At 39.1% G+C, this 22,295-nt stretch overlaps 1 long non-coding RNA gene across 1 annotated transcript in view; it reads left to right on the top strand.

Annotated features, from left to right (window-relative positions):
• The first annotated feature begins 3,595 nt into the window (after positions 1 to 3,595).
• Positions 3,596 to 22,295, top strand: part of LOC118147779 (uncharacterized) — a 31,601-nt gene continuing 12,901 nt past the window's right edge. Inside the window, exons 1-2 of the long non-coding RNA XR_004734346.3 lie at positions 3,596 to 3,769; positions 18,014 to 18,085. This is a non-coding gene — a long non-coding RNA (uncharacterized LOC118147779). The remainder of the gene's footprint in view (positions 3,770 to 18,013; positions 18,086 to 22,295) is intronic.

Raw genomic sequence — 22,295 nt, 5'->3', positions numbered from 1 at the left:
TGGGGGAAGACATTGTCATCAGACTCATCTGCTTGTCATGGAGTATGACTGAGATTAAATAACTGAATATTGAGAACTAATAGGTCGATTAATATTTAACCCCTGTGTTGCCAAAATAGTTTCCACCTTGTGCCAACTGCCAATTGCCTCTCTTTAAATACTGGCTCGAATATTAGAGTAACTATGGATTAAGGTGATGTTTCCTGGTCTCTGAGACAAATCCCATAATTTCGAATTCATCGTGCATAATCAAGATTCTCAGAACATTCTCAGTTCAAAGGATGGGTTGCAACAGTTGAATTGAAAACGAGGAATCTCAGTGATTTCACATTTAGAAGAAGTTATATCTGAAAAGAGACGTGTTTCCTCTGAAACTGGGGGAAACCTTCATTAGCTCTCATGAAAAATATATTCCCAGGTTTCAGCATTTGGAAAGAGAGGAAGGGAAAGGGCATCATTGCAATGACAATGTCAGATCTAAAGCTATGGGGCATTTCACCTGTGCCAGAAGAGAATGAAGGAAGGAAATTACCTTATTTGGCCAGAGAAATGAATCAGAACTTCTGCTGGTTAATTAGGCAGTTTGTGTAAATAGCTACTGTGGAACAAACAGCTGTAGCAGAAAAGTCCTTAGAACTGCGAATAGGTAGAGTGTGCTTTCATTGACTTCATAAAGGCACTAGAAGAGAGCTAAGGGAAAAATTGAGTTGTCCTCATTGTGTGTACTTAGCCTCTATAGAAATACGCAAACAGTAAAATCAACTTGTTTTCTGATAATAAACAAGCTAGCATCTTCTAATTTCCTGAAGAAATAGGCTGTAATCATGGACAAAGAGGAGCATATCCAAAAAGAAAACCAGATAATCCTTCTTCTGAGATGGATCATGCAGTAGTACACTTAAAGCCCCCTCTGCCCCACTCATGCCTGTGCCCTAACATAATAGAATCCTAATACATCTGCTAGTTTATGAGTACTCACACCCCAAAAGACCCTTATTTATGTCATATGCAGAATTTCCTTACTTTACGACCAGTCAGAAGGTCACTATATCAAAATGCACATAGAAGCACTTATGCCTCTTGTTTGGTATGGATGGAACTTGACATTGAAGTTAAAACATAAAAAGGAGATGAATTTTTATAAGCCAGGTAAATGCTAAGAGAATTTACGAGGGAACATTTTTTTAAAATGTCAAACGTGTTGCCAATTAAGGGAACATTGCAATTTAATTGTTCTAAGTGTTTATTTTCACTAGGAAATCAAATGATCGCTTCAAGAAGAAATTTAGGTTTCTTTGTAGATTATGTCTTATTTAGCAGTAGGGAAAGACAAGAACTAAATACTTAAAATAACGAAAAACTAAAACTATATTCCATTGGTGTCATTCGAATTCTGTATTCTTTGCAGGAATTTTACATTGCATGGCAGACTCCATGTTCTTTAAGTGACTTCTACTTGACACCTAAATCACAATAAATGGTTTGGGAATGGATTACTTAAATGCACTTGATTTTCTGAGAAAATCATTAAACCAAATATTAACTAACTTACACGAAGAGTAGACGGTCAATTATATTTTTCAAAATCACCATTTCAACACTCCTCCCTCAACAAGTCAATTCTCAGTATAGAATGAGATAAAAAAGGCTCTACTTAACTCAATTAATACTATTAAATTCTATAGATGGTCATACCTCGTTTTATCACACTTCACAACATTGCACTTAGCAGATGTGTTTTTTACAGATTAAAAGTTTGTGGCACCATTTTTTTTTCCAGCAGCAAGTGCCTACTTCATGTCTCTGTGTCACATGTGAACAGTTCTCACAAAACTTCAAACTGTATTATTGTTATTTTATCTAGTGTGCTGATCTGTGATCAGTGCTCTTGATATTACTCTTATAAGAACAAATGTTACTATCAGGGTGCGATGAATTGCACCCATGTAAGATGATCATCTTAATCGATGAATGTTGTGTGTGCTCCGACTGCTCCTGGCCATTCCTCTGTCTGTCTCTCTCCCTCTCCCTCGGCCTCCCTATTCCCTGAGACACCACAATATTGACATTAGGCCCATGAATGACCCTACAGTGGTCTCGAAGTGTTCATGTAAAAGAAAGAGTCACATATCTCTCATTTTAAATCACAAGCGGGAAATGATGAAGCTTAGTGAGGAAGGCAGGTTGAAAGCTGAGACAGGCCAAAAGCTAAGACTTGCACCAAACAGTTAACTAAGCTGTGAATGTAAAGGAAAAGTCCTTGAAGGAAGTTAAAAGTACTACTCCAGTGAACACACAAATGATAAGAAAGCAAAACAGCCTTATTGCTGATATGAAGAAAGACTTCATGATCTGAATAGAAGATCAAACCAGCCACAAAACTCCCGTAAGCCAAAGCCTAATCCAGTGCAAGGCCTTAACTGTCTTCAATTGTGCGAAATCTGGGAGAGGTGAGGAAGCTGTAGAGGTTTGTTCATGAGGTTTAAGGAAAAGCGTTACGTCTATAACATAACAGTGCAGGGTGAAGCAGTAAGTGCTGATGGAGAAGCTGCAGCAGGTTCTCCAGAAGATCCAGCTAAGATCACGGATGAAGGTGGCTACTCTACACAACAGGTTTCCAGGGTAGATGAAACAGCCTTCTATGGGAAGAAGATGCCATCTGGGGCTTTCACAGCTAGAGAGGAGAAGTCAATGCCTGGCTTAAAAGCTTTAAAGCAATAGGCTGACTCTTATTAGGAGCCAAGGCAGCTGGGGACTTTCAGTTAAAGCCAATGCTCATTTACCATTCTAAAAATCCTAAGGCCCTTAAGAATGATGCTAAATCTACTCTGCCTGGGCTCTGTAAATGGAGCAACAGAGCCTGGATGGGAGCACATCTGTTTATGGTTTATTGAGTGTTTTAAGCCCACTATTGAGGCCGATTATTCACAAAAAGAATTCTTCTTAAAATATTGCTGTGCATTGACAACACGCTTAGTCGCAGAAGAACTCTGATGGAAATGTACAAGGAGATTAGTGTTGTTTTTACACCTGCTAACACAACATTTACTCTGCATCTATGCAGATCAAGGAGTAATTTTGACTTTCAAATCTTATTCTTTAAGAAATACATTTTGAAAGAAGATAGCTGCCATAGCTGGTGGTTCCTCTGATGAATTTGGGTAAAACAAATTGAAAACCTTCTGGAAAATTTTCCCCATTCTAGTGCAGTTAAGAACATTTGTGGGTCATGGGCGGAGGTCAAAGTATCAATGCTAACAGAAGTTTGCAAGAAGTTGATTCCCACCTTCATGAATGACTTTGAGACGTTCAGCTCTTCAGTAGAGGAATTAGCCACAGATGTGGTAGAAATAGCAAGAAAACTTTAGAAATGGAGCCTGAAGATGTGGTTTAACTGCTGTGATGTTACGAGAAAACTAATGAATGAGGAGTTGTTTATTACGGATGGGCAGAAGAAAGTGGTTTCTTGAGATGGAATCTACTCCTGGTGAAAATGCTACAGTTGAAATGACAATGAAGGATTTAGAATGTTACATAAACTGGTTGATAAGGCAGCAGCAGGGTTTAAAAGGAGTCCAATTTTCAAAGAAGTTCTGCTGTGGGTAAAATGTCAAACAGCATCCCATGCTATAGGGAAATTGTTCGTGGAAGGAAGAGACAGTTAATCTGGTAAACTTCATTGTTGTCTTACTTTATGAAATTGCCACAGCCACCCTAGCCTTCCGTAGCCACCTCCCTGATCGGTCAGCAGCCATCAGCTGATGTCAAGGTAAGATCTCCACTAGCAAAAGATTCACTATTGCTGAAGGCCCAGATGGTCATTAACATTTTTTAGCCATCAAGTATTTTTAAATTTAGGTATGTACATTGGTATTTTTAAAGACATAATTCTATTGCACACGTAACACTACAGTATAGTGTAAACATAACTTGTGTACTGGGAAACCACAAAATTTGTGTGACTTGCTTTATTGTGATATTTGCTTTATTGTGACGGTCTGGAACCAAATCCGCAATATCTCTAAGGTTTGCCTGTATTTTTCAAAACGTTTAATTTAGAGGTAATAATTTAGTTTAAAAACAGTTGTTGAGACTAACTAGATGTGTGAAAGAAGTTGATACGAAAAATGTTGAGTGTCAGTGAAACTTAGCTGAAAGCCAATAGGATTGGCCATCTAATGGCGATTAAGTATGCTATAAATTTAAATCTTTGAAATACTTGTAGAGATTTATTCAGGCAGACAAACAAAGATAACAAAAGTCTTTTGTGTGTTTGTCAGTCATTTCCACTCCTCTGTTGTTGTAGTGTCAAATAATGTCAGTTATTTAAGGGCAATTACTGTAATTTTAAATTCTCAACAAATTAAACTATAAAGACTACAAGTCCAAGAAGGACCTTACTCATTTTTCAAGCACATTTTTCATCTTCCATTTTTTAAAGATGTTTTAATTGCTTGAATGTGTAGAAAGAAAAAGGAGATTTTTTTTTGTCTGTTGGTGCTTTTTAATTTTTTAAAATAAAACAACCATGTTTGGATATTTCTTTTTCATTGAGCTATGTTTTATAAAGATTTTCCAGTGGTGCCATGGTTTTTCAGATGGGTAGGTGGAATTATTTTTGATTAGATTTTATCTTTTTTTTAAATATTGGAGTAGCTACATTTTTAGCCCTCTTTTTATATTATATGCTATATATATAATCTAATAAATTTAGGTTAGAGGCCAGAAAAAAAAGTCCATGGAAGCAAAATAAAGCCCAAAATGGGTGGAAAAAAAAGCAGCTAAATTGTGTTTGATAATAAAATGTTCTACCAATGAAAATATTGAAAATAAAATGTAAGCATAATTAATTTGAATGAGATTAAGGTGGTTTCATAAAATAACTTAAGTAAAGCAAGAAAATAATTACCTCCCCTAATCTTTAAGTTCCGCTGACAAAGTTTAAATGTTATATAATTTAAGAGGAAGGATTCGATACATTTTATATTTTATGAGGTCTGTTTTTAAGATTTAGAGCAGCATCTAGGATTTCTTTGCAGTAATAAAGACAATGACCCATTATGTTCTTCTATTACTAATTATTCTGTAAAGATTGTCTGTTCCAAAAGATAATTAGAAGGGGTGAAATTTAATTCCATTAAACAGAACTCAACTGGGACATAATGAAATTTTGCTGTGAAGTTGAAGACTTTGAAGCCAAATAAAAAGCTTTTACATAGAGAAATGAGATTGTAGATCTCACACCTTATTCATGCAGGGCATATTTAAGACATACAAGGATAATACTATATTTAGTCGTGACTTTTAAGTGTTCAGTCAGCCCAAACATTCATAAAGAGTGTTTCTTCCCTTATTTAAATGGGAAGTTTAGTGATAAACAAAGGTATTTTAGATTCCAAGTTTGTTCATTCATTTATTCAACAATAATGTTTTCAGTGGCTACTACGCATCTGACTCTAGACAAGATACTAAGCATATCTGGATAAATAGGGAAGCAGTGACTGCCATGAAACAGCCCAAAATGTAGTCCTTTTATGATGATTGAGTTTATTTCATTTAGCAATAAAATTTGAAGTGTCCCCCATGAAAACCTGGACTTAGCAGATTTCCATTAAGTTCTTGCTTTTTATGGTGGAGAAACTTATGCAAATGAAGAGGACTGAGTTCTTGCTCTCAAAGAACTTATCATCCAGCAGAGGCAAACATGTACATTTACCACTGCAGCAAACTCTAGAAAAATTAAAGACATTTGATTCCCTTAAATTCTTGTCTATCACCCTTTACTTAAGTGACCATTGCACGCAACTTATTACACTGTCCTTAGATTTTTAATACGTCTTCCCCTGTAGGTTGGAGGCAACATGAGGGCAATCTACTATATAGATTATGTTTGCCTTTGTGTTCTTCATACCAACTAAGAACTTAGCACACAGTAGGTGTTTGATGGATGAACAGGAGAAAACAATGACGGATAACTGGCCTTCATGGCAAAGACAAAGCCCACTCTAACCTATGAACAGGTGAAAGCAGACCTCCAAGAAGTTTAACTTTTCAAAAAGCACAAAGTTGTTAAAAAGCAGAAACAGAATTTGAAATCAGGTCTAGGTGGTTCCAAAGACCTGTTCTTCCCAAGTACTGAAGAGTCATACCACTCGAGGGAGCCATAAGCAGCAGAGAAGGTGAGTCCGGGTGCTTTGTTTTGCGTTGCCTTTTGGAATAATGGAACATTTTCCATTATTCTGCTGCTCTTGTGCAGCAGAGTAGAACAAGGGCCCTCAATAGGACGGGTAGCAGGAAGAAGGACGAAGTGGACCTTTATACAAAAAATACAGACTCACGATATAAAAGAAAAACAAAATCCCTGTTACCTAACACTGCTCACTAAACCTAGGAGAGAAGAAAGGGAAAGTTCCTAGTACAAGGGAGAATAAGAGTTCACAGCTTCTAATGAAGTCAGTGTGACCAGCACTAGAGAAGCCAGTTTCTGAACGCCTCCCTCTGGGTTCGAGAGAAGCCTGGAATACCTTGTATTTAATCATTAATAGGTATGTGAGTTAGTAAGATCTCCTCTAAAAAATCCATTTCTGATGGTCAGTTTGGAATGATACTTTATTTCCTTGGTCCTTGAATTCATTGAAGTCTGCAGGCCTTCAACGTAAAGAACGATATTATAGCAGCTTACATTTTGGCTCAAGGTTACTTGTACAGTCTGGGCACTGAATGTCTGGTCATTCTCAATAATGTCTCAGAATTAAACTCATTTGACCCCTGAAATAAAGAGGGCCAAGTGCTATGTGTCAGCGTCCCATGTACAAACTAATTCTATTGTTTTACACCTGTTCAGGGTGCTAGGATTGTTTTCTTTGTCTTTTTCTCTCTTTTTCTTTCTTTCTCCCAGTGCCCACCATGAAAAATTTATAGCTGTGTGTAATAGATAATGTCTCCCAAAGATGTCTTCATCCTAATTCCTGAAACTGTGACTACAATGCATTACACAGGAAAAGGGAATTAAGGTTGTGGATGAAACTAAGTTTGCTAATCAACTGACCTTGAGATGGAGAGAGTAACCTGGATTATCCTTGTGAACCCAGTGTAATTACAAAGGTCTTCCTTATATGTGAGAGAGGGAAGCAGAAGCGGGAGAACCAGACAGATTGCTGTACGAGATGGTCTTGGCCAGACACTGCTGACATTGAAGATGGAGGGTGAAGCCATGAATTAAGGAATGTCGTGACCTCTAGAAGCTGGAAAAGTCACGGTAATGGATTTTGCCTTACAGCTTCCAGAAGGAGCACAGCTCTGCCAACACCTCAAGTTTAGCCCAGTGAGATCCATTTCAGAACTTTGACTTCCAGAAATGTAAGATAATAAAGTCACATCGTTTAAAGCCGCCAAATTTCTAGTACTTTGCCACTGCAGAATCGAAAACTAATATAGCCTGGGAGCCTTTGTGCCATCACAGGAAAAGCGACAGCACAGAAAGCAGAGCAGATAAAGAGATTAGGCCTTTGGGGACATTGTTTAGCCACTGAAGTCAAATGTATTTCGGAGAGAGAAGGGACATATGTTTTTTACAGAAAGATTTCATGTAATAAATGTAGAAAGGAAATGGAATAACCTGCTCCTGCATGAATTTTGGGTAAATAATGAAATTAAGGCAGAAATTAAGAAGTTGTTTGAAGCTAATGAAAACAGCGATACAGTGTACCCAATCTCTGGGACACAGCCAAGGCCGTGTTAAGAGGGAAAACCATAGCACTAAATGTTCATGTCAAAAAGTTAGAAAGATCTCAGTCTAACAAACTAACATCAAACTAAAAGAATGAGAGAACCAAGAGCAAACAAATCCCAAAGTTAGCGGAAGACAAGAAATAACCCAAATCAGAGGTGAACTGAAGGAGAGAGAGACACACAAAGATCCATTCAAAAGATCAGCAAACCCAGAAGCTGTTTTTTTGAGAAAATTAATAAAATAGAGAGCTAGACTAGTAAAGCTAGTGAGCTAGACTAATAAAGAAGAAAAAAGACAAGATTCAAATAAACACAATCAGAAATGACAAGGAGGATATTACCACTGACACCACAGAAATACAAACAATCATCAGAGAATGTTATGAACACCTCTATGTACATAAACTAGAAAATCTAGAAGAAATGGATAAATTCCTGGACACATACATCCTTCCAACACTGAACCAGGAAGAAACAGAATCCAATAATGAGTTCTGAAATTGAGGCAGTAATAAATAGCATACCAGCCAAAAAAAGCCCAGGACAAGGTGGATTCACAGCCAAATTCTACAACATGTACAAAGAGGAGCTGGTACAATTTCTACAGAAACTATCCCAAAAAATTGAGGAGGGACTCCACCCTAACCCATTCTACAAGACCAGCATTATTCTGATACCATAACCTGGCAGAGATACAACAAAAAGAAAACTTCAGAATATCCTTGATGAATATTGATGTAAAAATCCTCGCCAAAATGCTGAATCCAGCAGCATATCAAAAAGCCTATCCACAGTGGTCAAATAGGCTTCATCCCTGTGATGCAAGCTTGGTTCAACATAAACAAATCAATAAATGTGATTCATCACATAAACAGAACTAAAGACAAAAAACACATGATTATCTCAATATATGCAGAAAAGGTTTTGATAAAATTTAATATCCATCCATGTTAAAAACTCTCGATAAACTAGGTATTGAAGGAACATATCTCAAAATAATAAAAGCTATTATCTGTGATGAACCCACAGCCAATATCATACTAATGGGCTAAAGCTGGAAGTATTCCTCTTGAAAGCCAGCCCAATTCAAAGATTCCTTCTCATACCACTCCTATTTAACATAGTATTGGAAGTTCTGGCCAGGGCAATCAGGAAAGAGAAAGAAATAAAAGTCATCCAAATGGGAAGAGAGAAACCAAACTATCCCTGTTTGCAGATGACATGGTCATATACCTGGAAAATCTCACAGTCTCAGCCCAAAAGCTTCTTAAGCTGATAAGCAACTTCAACAAAGTCTTAAGATACAAAATCAATGTGCATATATCACTAGCTTTCCTATATACCAACAACAGTCAAGCCAAGAACCAAATCAGAAAGAAACTCCCATTTGCAATTGCCACAAGAAGAATAAAATACCTAGGAATGCAGCTAACTAGGAAGGTAAAAGATCTCTACAAGGAGAACTACAAACCACTGCTCAAAGAAATCAGAGATGGCACAAACAAATAGAAAAACATGAGTAGGAAGAATCAATATCATTGAAATAACCATACTGCCCAAAGCAATTTATTGATTCAATGCTGTTTTTATTAAATGAACACTGGCATTCTTCATAGAACTAGAGAAAACTATTTTTAAAATTCACATGAAACCAAAAGAGAGCCCACATAGCCAAGGCAATCCTAGGCTAAAAGAACAAAGCTGGAGGCATTATGCTATCCAACTTCAAATTATACTACAGGATTACAATAACCAAAACAGCATGGTTCCAGTACAAAAACAGACACATAGACCAATGGAACAGAATAGAGAACACAAAAATAAGTCTGCTCACCTACAACCATCTGATATTTGACAAACTTCACAAAAACAAGCAATGGGGAAAGGATTCCTTATTCAGTAGATGGTGCTGGGATAGCTGGCTAGCCATATACAGAAGGTAGAATCTGGACCCTTTCCTTCTACTATGTACAAAAATTAAGTCAACATGGATTAAAGACTTAAATGTAAAACCCAAAGCTACAAAAACCCTGGAAGACAACCGAGGCAATACCACTCAGGACATAGGCACTGGCAAAGATTTCATGACCAAGTGCCAAAAACGAAAATCGACAAATGGGATCTAACTAAACTAAAGAGCTTAGTTTAATTAGAAAGAAAAAGTAAAATCAACAGAATAAACAGACAACTTAGAGAATAGGAGAAAAATTTTGCAAACTAGACGAAGGTCTAATATCCAGTGTCTATAAGGAATTTGAAGAATTTACAAGAAAATAAACAACCCTACAAAAAAGTGGGCAAAGGACATAAATAGACATTTTTCAAAAGAAGACATATATGTGGCCAACAATTGTATGAAAAAAACGTCAACATCACTGATCATGAGCGAAATACAAACCAAAACTTCAATGAGGTCTTATACCAGTAAGAATGGCTTTTATTAAAAAGTCAAACATGACAGATGCTGATGAGATTGTGGAGAAAAAAGGAATGCTTATACACTGTCGATGAGAGTGTAAATTAGTTTAGCCATTGTGGAAGACAGTGTCATGATTCCTTGAATACCTAAAATCAGAAATACCATTCAACCCAGTGATCCCATAACTGGGCATATACCCAAAGGAAGACACAGGCACACGTATATTCATTGCAGCACTATTGACAATAGCAAAGATATATGGATTCAACCTAAATGCCCATCAATGGTAGACTGGTTAAAGAAAATGTGGTACATAAACACCATGGAATACTATGCAGCCATAAAAAAGAATAAGATCATGTCCTTTGCAAGAACATGGATGAAACTGGAGCCCATCATCCCTATCAAACTAACACAGGGAGAGAAAACCGAATACCTCATGTTCTCGTTTATAAGTGAGAGCTAAATGATTAGAACACAGAGACACATAAAGGGGAATAACACACACTGGGGCCTATCAGAGGGTGGCAGGTGGGAGGAGGGAGAGGATCAGGGAAAATAACTAGTGGATACTAGGCTTAATACCTGGGTGATGAAATAATCTGTACAACAAACACCTATGCAACAAGTTTACCTGTATGATAAACCTGCACTTGTACCCCTGAAATTAAAATAAAAGTTAAATGAATAAATAAATAAATGTAGAAGCAATGAGGAAAAATGGAAAACCACCTTTAGAACTCCACGGTAATAATTTATCTAAGCAAGATCCAGTAATGAACACTACAATTAGTTGGTGAAATTTTAATGAGAAACGGAACATTTCTGTAGCCTCAAATTATCTCCACTCCCAAATGTTTATTACTTGATGTGATCGTTTTAACATATCCCCACAAATGATTTGCTATTCCTCCTTCTAGAAGGTGGAGATCGGCTCACCTCTTTGAGTACAGGTTGGACTTACAGACTCCCTTCTAACAACTGAGTATGGCAAGAGAAAAATGGTAACTTTCACAGTGGAGAAACTCAAACTGAGTGACGTTCTACAAAACATTTGACGAGTACTCTTCAAAAGTGTCAAGGTCATGAAAATTAAGGAAAGATTAAAATTGTTATAAATTGGAGGAGAGAAAGGAGACATGACAACAAAATACAACATGGTATCCTGAGCTGGATCCTCGGACAGAAAAATATAGTGGAAAATACCGCTGAAATCTAAATAAAGATACAACGCTGTTAGTGGTATTGTACCAATGTTAATTCTGTTAATGGTATTGTGATTATGTAAGTTAACAGAGAAACCCAGAGAAAGGGTATATGGGAACTTCTTGTTCTACTTGTGAGCTTCTCCTATAAATGTAAAACTGTTTAAAAATAAAAAGTTAAAAACAAACAAACAATTAAAAGACAACAAATGCATGAAAATGATTAATATAGATGGCAGAAAAAATGATTAATAGTCTTACTAAAAGGGGCTTTTATGAATCCATTGAAAAGTAAGCAAACAAAATAAGCAATATAGAGTGACAAATGCAAATGTGAGAATTATAGTGGGAAATACAAATAGACATAGAGGAATAATCAGCCTTACTAAGACTCGAAGTCATAATAAATAAAATCATATTTTCCTTTTGTCAGCCTGTCTAATTAGGAAGCATTAGTAAGAGGTCGGTCATACTGTGTCTTTGAGGTTACGAAAGGACTAGACACTCTCACATTTTCCTGTTACAGTAAATAATTACACAAAGTGGAACACTATAATGACAGAAAAATGATATTGTAAAAACTTTTAATGGCATAGAAAGATGCTCATATTTTATAAAGTGATTAAAAAACCCCTTGAGGCCAGGCGCGATGGCTCAAGCCTGTAATCCCAGCACTTTGGGAGGCCGAGGCGGGTGGATCACGAGGTCAACAGATCGAGACCATCCTGGTCAACATGGTGAAACCCCGTCTCTACTAAAAATACAAAAAATTAGCTGGGCATGGTGGCGCATGCCTGTAATCCCAGCTACTCAGGAGGCTGAGGCAAGAGAATCGCCTGAACCCAGGAGGTGGAGGTTGCGGTGAGCCGAGATCGCGCCATTGCACTCCAGCCTGGGTAACAAGAGCGAAACTCCGTCTCAAAACAAACACACAAACAAACCAACCCTTGATTTAAAAAATGTTAACTGTGGTTATGTTTGTACAGCAGGACACAGAATTTTCATGTTTTTCTTTCTCTTTATCTCCCTTTTCTAAATTTTCTGTAAGAAATACGTATTAATTTTTCTTTCTTTTTTTTTTTGAGGCGGAGTTTTGCTCTTGTTACCCAGGCTGGAGTGCAATGGCGCGATCTCGGCTCACTGCAACCTCTGCCTCCTGGGATCAGGCAATTCTCCTGCCTCAGCCTCCTGAGTAGCTGGGATTACAGGCATGCGCCACCATGCCCGGCTAATTTTTTGTATTTTTAGTAGAGACGGGGTTTCACCATGTTGACCAGGATGGTCTCTATCTCTTGACCTCGTGATCCACCCGCCTCCGCCTCCCAAAGTGCTGGTAATTTTTCTTTTAAGATTTTTCCATAAACAAATGAAAAGTGGCAAAAAGATGGCAGTCAATCCGTCTCAACCGGTCATATTTATCATTAAAACTGTTGTGGAGTGCCTGTCTCTGTGTGCAGCCCTTCCTGTCTTCAAGTTTATGGCTCTGTCCACCTATGTATTAAAGGCTTTGGTTATAAGTTTTTGAAAGGGGCATCTTTTATCCAGGCTCACAAGCCATAGGGAGTGGACTTTGAGTTGATATTGGTTATGTTTGGGAACAAAAATAATCTTTTGTTGAAAACATCCCTGTTTTTATTGAGATAAAGATGAGCTTAAATGGATAATGAGCAAAAGATTCGTATCAGGCATCTGCAAGGGGAGTGGAAATCGCTCTTTCATTTTTTAGAAGCAGTTTGCTCAGCCACTAACTTAGAAAAGAACGGCTGGCGAAATACAAAGCCGTGCCAGTTCATGTGGAAACGGGGCATTCCACAAAAGAGCTGACTTGCTAATGCAGGTCTGAGTACTCATCGCAGAATCTTGGTGGCATCTCTGACTCCTACCCTGGCCTCAAAATTCCTCTAGGCACAAGCTACAGAACCACGGGTTAGTTGAAGAACACTCACAGGCTTCTGGCATATAAAGGGCTAATTAACTCCTGATTGGATCCTGCTAATGGGGATCATTTCCCTTTGAATTACCTCCAGGCTTTGCCTCTACCCCCTAAAAGAGTGAAAGTACTGTAAAAAAAAAAACAAAAAAAAAACAAAAAATTGCAACCGAGGGTCTTAATTTAATAATCTGACTTCCGCAATGGTATTTGAAAACACTGGTGTTTGAACACAGTATGTTTACCTTTCTGTTTCACAGTCACTTAAATTGTTCATGGCAGGGATCTGCCAGGCAAAACATGCACAAATCCAGACCTGAACCAACGGTCTCCAACGGGAAAAAGATTCCCATGGGGAAAGATGATGTTTGCATTGCACAAGTGATGGTAAAGCAGAGTGTTTATGGAGGTGGGCAAAGTGGGTCGGGTTAACAGCAAGGGCGTGTTTCAGAGGAAACGCTCGGTGCAAGTATCCATTTCTACATTCGGGCCACAGGTGCTGAGGGCCACCTCTGATGCTTCACGCCTTTTGGCAACTTGTCCCTGTTTTCAGAAAGGAAAAGCTAAGGCAAAACAGGGCTTTGAATTCAGTGAGGCCTGCCTTTGGCACCTGTAACCTATTAGCAATGTGCCTCAGCAAGTCAGTAAAATCCCTTTTTGGTCCTCAATTTCCTCATCTGTGAAATGTAAACTAAATAAAATAAAATAAAATGAAGACATTTTAGCAATAATTCCCTTAAAAGATTATTGTGAGCACTCAGCATGGTTCTGTGTTAAAATGACAGGTACCCTTAAAATGGTAGTTATCATCACTGTGAACTTCACATGCATGAGCTGACTCTCCACCTGAAAATATGGTTCCTACATGGACACAGCGAGGGGAGCATCACACGCTGGGGTCTGTTACAGGGGGCTAGGGGAGGGACAGTAGAGGGTGGGGAGGTTGGGGAGAAATAACATGGGGAGAAATGCCAGATATAGGTGACGGGGGGATGGAGGCAGCAAACCACCTTGCCATGTATGTACCTATGCAACAATCCTGCAACATCTGCACATGTAACCTAGAACCTAAAGTATAATAAAATATATATATATATATATGGTTCCTAATACCCTGCCCTGAAATATTTAAAAGCAACTTGCACAGAGCTGAGGACATGCGGTTGCTTTTCTCCATTACGTAAGCGGAAAGAAGTGCCTGAATATAAACAGCGTTAGAAGCACTACCATAACGTTCTAATGATCAAGCATTGTCTAGCTAAAGATATGAAAAATTCTTGCAATTTTTAACATTGAAATTTGACTTACCTCTTGTGCTCCACTGCCTTAAATCCGTTTTGGAAACAGGCAGAGTATAAATAAAAACAGTCAACTTTTCTCTGGATGTTTGGGTGAAAGCAGGTGGTGACTGAGAAGACATGGGTCAATGTGAGTGAGAGAGTTAAAAACAAATGTCTTTTGAGGCAAATAACTTGAACAATAAGGAGGGACATCTTTTTTGAAAGGGAACCCAGGTCACCGGGGTCTGACTCTGGGAGCCTCTTTGTTATCAACATTCGGGTAAGTTGCAAAGCACAGTCCTCCAAGTGTGGCCACTTTCTCTGTCCCTGTCTTATCCACTTCCCTTTCCATTCCCTTTTTCGTGTGGCAGGATTTTTCTCTCACTTGATTCATCTTTCCCTGTTTCCCTCCTGTTTGCTCACAGCTTTGTGTTGGCTCGCACATTACTTCACCCAATCCTCACCATCAGTAGGTGTTCAATGGTATCTTTTGTTGGAAAACAGGACAGAACAGCTGATGCTACCCAAATGCCTTTCCCTTTTTGTTCTCCATGCCAGCCTCACGTATGCCCTTTTTAACTGGTTAGCCCAAAGGAATTGTGGAGGACACCCTGGGGATGCTGCCTGTTAACCGAGAGTCATTTCCTTCCCTTAGCAGCACTAACAGAACCTTCCATTTGAGCTCAGAACTTATATTTGGATAAGCGTGTTGAGACGACACTTTCTTCCCCATGCCCCCTGCTCTGTACTCCCAGATCATTCTCAGAACTTGTAGCATCCTATATTGTAATGTAATAAATATGTGTGGAGACCGATGCTTCCCTCCAGCTTAATGCAAAATTATCCACAGGAAAATTAAATACACGCTTTGGGCTCTGGCAAAGCAGAAGCATAAACAAAACAAGCTACTAAAACCATCAACACCAACACCAAACAAACGGAGACAGAAGTGGGCAGTCAGAAGACCTCAAAAGATGCAAGTTTAATGTAGAACGCTTATGTCGTTATAACAGTTACATTATATTTTGAAACACCCGTGGGAAGGGAACACCACCAACCTTCCAGAATTCAGAGCCTCCTCAATTCATACTCTGTGTCTGCCTTGATGAGAGATTCTCAAGTGAGGTCTCCACCAGTCCCCTGAAACCATATTCAAAATCAAGTGTTGGTGTATATGTACATTTTTTCCAGGTAAAATCTTATGAGCCTCATCAGACTCTCAAAGGCTCTGGAAGCCTGTACTGTTTAAGAATCACTGTACTTGTGAGCTGGAGAGAACTACCTTTGATTCATCTTTGTACGTTAAGGGCTAGGGCAGTGTCCAGCAGGGTGGGCACACAATATTGGTTAATATACAGTAAGTCTTCCTGAGTATTGAGATTACTGGTTATTCTGTGACCCTATTCTTTTATGGTTATTTAACATTTTGGTCTGACTGACTGTAATACATGTGCGCGCACACACACACACACACACACACACACACACACTTTTATCTTTCTAAATTATTAGATGGTCCCTAAGACATTAGGAAGCTTAGACTAGCCCTAGAATCAAACTTGGTAAATGGTTGTTTGCAAATCGGGATTTGCTACTACAGTCGCCCCTTTATACTCATGGTTTTGTTTCCTCAGGTTCTGCATCTGCGAATCCTGCAGATCAAACATATTTTTTAAAATAACAAAAACAAAAACAATACAACATTAAAAGCAGTATATCAACTATTTACATTTGCATTTATATTGTATAGATACTATAAGTAATGTAGAGGTGATTTAAAGGGCACAGGAGGTGGTACACAGGTGATATGCAAATACTACACCATTTCACAAGAGGGGCTTGAGCAACCTCAGATTGGTGTGTGTGTGCTATGGCCAGGGGGTTCCTGAAACAGTCCCCAACAGATATCAAAGGACAACTGGGTTTAAGTCAGAAATGTTTTTAGGTATCCCATCTTCTCGTTTGTCAATTTTAAATCAACCTGTTATTGCTTTGTTTTAAAAATTAGCCGGTGTCATTTGCAGGCAAAAAAGTCCAGAAAATTTTATCTTCATTTATCAGAGTTTCTCCAATATCTTTGTGTGTGAGAGTCAGTCCCCCGGGAAGCCTGTTAAACATGGGGATTCCAGCACCCCATCTCCAGAGGGTCAAGATAACTAGTCTGGAATCCACATTTTTAACAAAGACCTCAATTGATTCTGAGAAGGATCTCTATCAGTCTTTGAAAAACACTATTTTATATTGGCTCACTCTCTCCATTAATATTCATTGAGGTTTACATCTAAATTTAGGGGAAAAAATGGGCATGCATCACTTTTAAAACTTTCCTTTGAATCTTCATTTCCATGGGACAAAGAGTATGTGGAAAAATGCTTTAGGGGAGAAGGAACTAACCCTATTTTAGACTTGCTGTGTTTTGTTTTTCATTTTTAATATGTCGGTGATTTCTGAGCTAATCAGCGAAAACGTAGGTAGCACTGTGGAAAAACTTTTCACGTTTGCTTTATCTTCGGTGCCAGAGCACATTAAATGTTAACGCTGGGACTTGCAAGGACCCCACCTGGTGGATCCCTGAGGACAAGGACAGAAGTTCACCACGCCTGGCCCCTCTGTTAAGTTTGTCTTCATGGAGCCACAGCCTCAGTATATTATGGCGATTTATTGAGCTCTGCCTGTTGTTACAGATAAATGTGTTGACAGGGCAGAGACTTTCTCCTCACAAACCCTCCTGACAAGGAGGTACTACGCTTGTTTGTTTTAAGGGTGGTTACTGAGTCCTTGTATGAGATAACTACAGATAGCTGGTTTTACATACACTTCATTTAATTCTCACAGCAACTCTGCAAATTAGGGCTGTAGTTGTTAGATGTGACATATATGGGAGATGATATAAGGTATATAATGATTGAGAGGATTTGGCTCTGTGTCCCCACCCAAATCTCGTCTCGACAGAGGAACCTGTAATCCCCACATGTCAAGGGAGGGAGGTGATTGGATCATGAGGGTGGTTTGTGATACACTGTTTTCATGCTAGCAAGTGAGTTCTTACGAGATCTGATGTTTTTGTTTGACAGTTCCTCCTTCACACATTCACACTCGCTGCTGCCTCCTGCTTCCCCTTCTGCCATGACTGTAAGTTTCCTGAGGCCTCCCCAGCCATGTGGAACTGTGTCAATTAAACCTCTTTTGTTTATAAATTACCCAGTCTCAGTAGTATCTTTATAGCAGTGTGAGAATGGACTAATACAATGATGACGATGATGATGATGATGATAACGATGATTCCCCATTCACCCCATGGACTCTGCAGCCCAGATGCTGTGCACAGCTGTCTCCTTGTTAGGCACCACATTGTAAAGTGCAACATAAGCATCTCCTTTTGATGCAATAATAATGAAAACATGAACATTTTAAAGTAAAAATTAAAAATATTATTCCTATTCCACAGAGAAGGAAGCTGAACTGAACAAGGTTAAGTGACTTGGCCAAAGTCACAGGCACTAACTACGACAGCTGAAAGGTCAGTGCTTGTCTCATGACTTCTGTCCCATGGCTTGTATGGTTGTGCAAGAGGCGTGGGTTCCAGGCCTGTCGTGGATGTTTTCCCGTAGCTAGAAACGCCTTCCCTGCAAAACAGAGGGTGGTCCTCAAGGAAAGCAGCATGTCTTTTGGAGCAGAGTCTTCCAAAGAGCACAGGAGTCTAAGAGCTCCTTCAAGGAAGCAAGTTTGCATTATTTCTATTTGAGTCTTTTAGCATCTGCCACAATATATGCTTGTCTCTATATTTGTCAAGATGGGTACACAGATGCTGTTTATTGCAATATCTTCTGTTTCCTTAAGTTTGGTATTTGAGTGACAATAATAGTGACTAACATTTACGGAGCTCTTGCCAGTTGCTTTACTGACAGTACCTGTTATGGTGTGGATGTTTATGTCCTCCCCCAAATTCCTGTGTTGAAACCCTGATTCTCAATGCCATGATATAAGGAGCCAGGGCCTTTGGGAGGTAGTAAAGTTTACACGATGTCCTCATGATGAGATTGGTGCCCTTATAAAATGAGACCAGAGCACTCTTTTTCTCTCTGTCCTGCCATGTGACGATACAGCAAGATGATGGCCCTGTGCAGGCTAGGAAGAAGACAGCACTCACCAGAGACTGAAGTGGCCAGTACTCTGTGCGTCCATATCTGTGAGAAACACATTTTGGTTGTTTAAGCAACCCAGTCTATGGTGTTTTCTTACAGCAGCCCGAGTGAACTAAGACAATCTACCATGAGCCGACACTATTGTATCAGTGAAGAAACTGAGGCACAGGGAGCTTAGCAACTTTCTCAAAGTCACACAGCTGGCATTTGGACCAGGCTAGTCTGACTCCCTGAGGGAAGGAAGGGTTGTTTCTCTGTGCTAAGCTGTTTCCCTGCCCCTTTCTGTCTGAGCGGGAACTAAAACATAAAGCAACAACCTGTTGCAGAAATATTTGAGTAATCAAACTTCAGAGTGTTAGAACCCAAACTAGCTTTCAAGTAGAAAAATCACACAGGCACCCATATATTTTAGAACCCAAACTAGCTTTCAAGTAGAAAAATCACACATGCACCCATATTGCAGCACTGTTCACAATAGCAAAGACTTGGAAGCAACCGAAATGCCCATCAGTGATATACTGGATAATGAAAATGTGGCACATATACACCATGGAATACTATGCAGCCATAAAAAAGGATGAGTTCATGTCCTTTGCAGGGACATGGATGAAACTGGAAACCATCATTCTCAGCAAACTGACACAAGAACAGAAAACCAAACACCGCATGTTCTCACTCATAAGTGGGTGTTGAACAATGAGAACATGTGGACATAGGGAGGGGAACATTACACACTGGGCCTGTTGGGGGGTGGGGAGATAGCAGAGGGATAGCAGGGGTGTGGGGATTGGGGAGGGATAGCATTAGGAGAAATACGTAATGTAGATGATGGGGTGATGGGTGCAGCAAACCACCATGGCACATGTATGTATACCAATGTAATAAACCTGCACATTCTGCACAGGTACCCCAGAACTTAAAGTATAATAAATAAATTTTTTTAAAAAAGAAAACTCAAGGTGGTCCCAGTGCTGTTAGTGTGAGAATACAGGAAATGTCATTGGACCCATTTATGGGAATTACGGACAGGTCTCACAGAACAGGCACCTGGAAAATAGTCATCAGGAAAACACTTCTTTCCACGAGGACACTCACTCCCCCTGATTTCTGTATGTCGCGTCCTTTACTGGCCTGTTTTCCTCTTCACTTTATTCCTCTGCTGGTTCTTTGGGTGTGCAGCCCTACAAGGAACATCAACCTACATTCTGCTTCTCTCCACTCATCTGCTCTGTCTTTGAATATTTCCACTTCTAGAAATTGGTAGAAAGCCAGCTCCTATGAGGGAGACCTCCTGTACACAGGCAGCTGGCCAGCTACTTCTCTGGTTCTTTATCAAAACTGTTGGATACATGTAGCTCAATCAATGGCCGTGTCTGCACAAAAAAACCCAGGCCTGAACCCTTTCTGAGAATGGGAAGCAATGTACCGAGCATAATAAGCCAAGAGATAGGTAAGGCAGAAAGTCGAAAGAGGATGTCTGTCATTGATTTGGTATGAGTTAAAGGTATATGGCTCTGTTTTAGATATTTTATAATAATACAAATGGAAAAGAGAAAGGGATTGCTCCATAATTAGGTTTTCAAAATATGTTTATTGTTTCCTCTAATTTTTCTTGAGGTTATTTAGATATTTCTTGACAAATGTTCATGGTAACATATGTGAAACAGACATGTTTATTTTCTTTGATTTGGTGGAATGAATTATTGAAATACTGGTTTTTAACATTGGTAAAACTTCTGAGTAAAAAATTCTAATAAACAAAATGTTAATACAAAAGAAAAGTGTTGGCTATGTGTGGGGTGTAAACAAAGTATAAAAATATCCTCAATAATGCTGTGAAATAGAGCTCATGAACCGACCTGGAAACTAAAACTTGTATGGATTTATAGACAGCCATTGATGCTACCAGTTTTCCATCCTTCCCTAATTCTGATCACCGTTTTCTTGGGATTATTATAATAAGACAAATGTTGCTCCCAAAGAAACTGCTGATTCTGGTGCAAGGACAGGAGCTCACCAAGAACTCCAGCTACCAAAACATTTTCCCTGGTCACCGGCCACAGGGAGCTGATGGCCAAATCACAGACTTGAAATGTAATGGCTTGCCCATCTGCCTGCTATTATTATGCCATTTGTGGAAAGCCATGGTCTCTACATCAGATTGTTTTTTTTTTTTTTGGCAAAATAAGAAATAATACTGGGGTCTTGCCTCAAAAACATCAGTGAAGATCAGCTCATAGAAATGCTTGAAATCTGGATGCAGTATACTCCCAGCACTTTGGGAGGCCAGGGAAGGCAGGCAGATCACCTGAAATCAGGAGTTCGAGACCAGCCTGGCCAACATGGAGACACCCTGTCTCCACTAAAAATACAAAAATTAGCCGGGTGTGGTAATGGGCACCTGTAATCCCAGCTACATGGGAGGCTGAGGCAGGAGAATTGCTTGAACTCAGGAGGTGGAAGTTGTAGTGAGCTGAGATCGCACCATTGCACTCCAGCCTGGGAGACAAGAGGGAAACTCCATCTCAAAAAAAAAAAAAAAAAAGAAAGAAAGAAAGAAAGAAAGAAAGAAAAAGAAAAGAAAAAAAGAAATGTTTGAAATCTCTGTACGAGTGCAGATTTCTGGATGCTAGAGAATGACTGTAAGAAGTGACCTTAGTGGGGAGTTAGATGTCGGCTTGTGCTCCACTTTGCCAGTTCCCAAACTTGCCGTTTTGGACAGGTTATTAAACCCGTAAGTGTGCTTCCATTTCATCACATACAAAACAGAAATATGAAAACCTGCCTTTGAGCGTTGTCCTGGGGATTAAATGAGATAACTTCAGCCTGTCACATACCAATGCACAAATAAGCTTAGCAAATGTTTTTAACGAGACAAAGATAAGTTTTTCCAGTGGTATATATTTTTTTTCTTTTTCTTTCTTTCTTTCTTTCTTTCTTTCTTTCTTTCTTTCTTTCTTTCTTTATTTTTCTTTCTTTCTTCTTTCTTTCTTTCTTTTTCTTTCTTTCTTTCCTTCTTTCTTTCTCTCTCTCTCTCTCTTTCTTTCTTTCTTGCGTTTAGGTTTTGGGGTACATGTGAAGAACATGCAAGATAGTTGTATAGGTACACACATGGCAGTGTGATTTGCTGCCTTCCTCCCCATCACCTGTTTCTGGCATTTCTCCCCATGCTATCTCTTCAACTCCCCACCCCCCACTGTCCCTCCCCTACTTCCCCCCAACAGACCCCAGTGTGTGATGCTCCCCTCCCTGTGTCCATCACATCACAATGTGTCCCTGTACTCTCATTGTTCAACACCCACCTATGAGTGAGAACATGTGGTGTTTGATTTTCTGTTCTTGCATCAGTTTGCTGAGAATGATGGTTTCCAGGTTCATCCATGTCCCTACAAAGGACATGAACTCATTGTTTTTTATGGCTGTATAGTATTCCATGGTGTATATGTGCCACATTTTCCCTGTCCAGTCTATCATCGATGGGCATTTGAGTTGGTTCCAGGTCTTTGCTATTGTAAACAGTGCCACAATGAACATACATGTACATGTGTCTTTATAATAGAATGATTGATAATCCTTTGGATATAT

The sequence above is a fragment of the Callithrix jacchus genome, chromosome 15 (genome assembly GCF_049354715.1).
Source record: "Callithrix jacchus isolate 240 chromosome 15, calJac240_pri, whole genome shotgun sequence".
Classification (NCBI taxonomy): domain Eukaryota; kingdom Metazoa; phylum Chordata; class Mammalia; order Primates; family Cebidae; genus Callithrix; species Callithrix jacchus.
This window is presented reverse-complemented; position numbering and strand designations above follow the sequence as displayed.